Raw genomic sequence first — 2,500 nt, 5'->3', positions numbered from 1 at the left:
CTCTCTCTCTCTCTCTCTCTCTCTCTCTCATGAGCACGAGCCACACAAACGGACAGACACAGACAGACAGACAGACAGACAGAACACACACACACACACACACACACACACACACACACACACAAACACACACACATAAACGTGAAAATCACTGAGTGCTCGGATCCTAAGCAACATGTTCGACCTATTACTCTGTTTCTTATGAGCATTATTTTGTTCTGAACATCCATCCTCTCTTACATTTTCTTCTCCTCGTTCTTGTCCACCACCACCCCCCTAACCCCGAAAAAAAAGCAAACAAGTTAAATGTAACCGTGTTTGTCATATGCATCCTACCTCCACTCTTCACACCTCCATAAAACCTCAATATTTTTGGTTCTTGTTCACACCTTCACAAATGGAAGTTCTGAATGCAAATGCGTGCTGCCTTCACACTCTCCATCCTCGTCAAAGCAGAAAAACAAACAAGAAGCAAAATGACAGAAATGGCCGTTCCCCTCACCCCCAACAACGTAAAAATGGTTTCAGGGAAGCCGCGTGTTTATGACGTACCCCCGCTATCTTCACACTCCCGGTCTATCGCTGCCTTTTTTCCTTTCTTTTTTTCTTTTCTTCTCTTTCTTTTTAATGTTGTTTCGTTGCTCTGAAAACTTTGTGGGTTTTTTTTTAACCGAAAGGCACTCACAGCCCAAGCTACGATGATGAATCATGAAGCAGTTGGTTGGAAACTGCATTTTGTGATGCTACGTGCTATTCGGGAAAAAAGAAAGAAAGAAAAAGTAAGATCCAATTTCACCATTTTCTGTTGTGGAACCAAGGATAGTTCCAACACAGTTTTGAAGGAAATTGGTAATCAATGGACAATCTGACATTTTTGAAGGAAATTAATGATTAATGGACAATCTGACATTTTTGAAGGAAATTAATAATCAATACACAGTCTGAAGTTTTTGAAGGGAATTGATAATCAGTAGACAATCTGGCGTAATTTCGATGCAGGTTTTGGCAGCATTTTTGTAAAAACTGAATCTATCTTTAGTTCTTCAGCTGGGATATTATGAGAACCACTGTCGATTGTGTATGCATCTTTATAAATCATTCCAAATATCAGTTTAATGGATTACATTGGTCAAGCTTTGAATACATGCAAACTCTTCATTCATACATTCATTGTTATTTCTTGGCTATTTATACTACTACTATACTACTACTACTACTACTACTGCTGCTGCTGCTGCTGCTGCTACCACTACTACTACTACTAAATACAATAATAATTGTAATACGCAGCTGTACAGCGCTCACCCCGAGGTTCGTGCATGTGGTATGAATAAGATACATGAATATTACAGAACATTATTAGGATGCAAACTTTCATTTTCTTCCTCTTCCATAATTCACGAAACATGACTGCAGGCTGTGAGTCATTTCCAAAATGCATACAAAAAAAACAAAAACAAAACAAAACAAAAAAAAACAAAAAAAACAAAAAACAACCCCCAAAAACAACAACAAAATCCCAAACAAACTAAGAACACCATGAAAGCAGGAGGACCAGAGAAAGATAATCACCGTCAGTAGGGAGCGGCAATGAGGGAACAACTAACACAGCTGCCACATCGTGCTGCACCCTCTCCGTCAGCACAGACAGGTGACTATCGTCTCATCACGGGCTTCTGCCCATTCCAGAGCGTGGAGGGCTTCACGGAAACAGTTCGTAAAGAGCGCACATCACCAAACAGGCCCAGCGGGAAGTTGGGAGTGTGGTGTGACTGTGCACATACCAGTGCTGTTCTGCCGCCAGTGGTCCTGCCTTGTGCACTGATCAAGAGTTCCGTGCAAAATGCATTCGTTACGTGGGCTGTGAAAGTGCTCTTGTTATTACACACAGACGGTGTCCCGCTGTGTCAACAGTTTAATGAAAGTGAATGTTGGTGTGTGTGTGTGTGTTTCAGTTTTCAGTTTCAGTAGCTCAAGGAGGCGTCACTGCGTTCGGACAAATCCATATACGCTGCACCACATCTGCCAAGCAGATGCCTGACCAGCAGCGTAACCCAACGCGCTTAGTCAGGCCTTGTGTGTGTGTGTGTGTGTGTGTGTGTGCGCGCGCGCACGTGTGTGTGTGTGTGTGTGTGCATGTGTGTGTGTGTGAGTGCGTGCATGTGTGTGTATGTGTGTGTGTGTGCGTGCGTGCACGTGTGTGTGTGTGCGTATATGTGTGTGTGTGCGTGTCTCTGTGTGTGTGTGCGTGTGTGTGTGTGAGTATGCGTGTGCGTGCGTGTGTGTGTGCGTGTGTGTGTGTGTGTGTGTGTGTGTGTGTGTGTGTGCGTGTGTATGTGTGTTTGTGCATGTGTGTGTGTGCGTGTGTGTGTGTGCATGTGTGTGTGTGTGTGCGTGTGTGTGTGTGTGGGGGGGGGGGGGGTGGCTGAGTATGTCTATAATCATGTCTCTGATAACAATGTGTGTGTACGTGTTGAGACTCGCACACATTTGAGTATGT

The sequence above is a fragment of the Babylonia areolata genome, chromosome 1 (assembly GCF_041734735.1).
Source record: "Babylonia areolata isolate BAREFJ2019XMU chromosome 1, ASM4173473v1, whole genome shotgun sequence".
Taxonomy (NCBI): domain Eukaryota; kingdom Metazoa; phylum Mollusca; class Gastropoda; order Neogastropoda; family Buccinidae; genus Babylonia; species Babylonia areolata.
Note: the sequence above shows the minus strand (reverse complement) of the source record.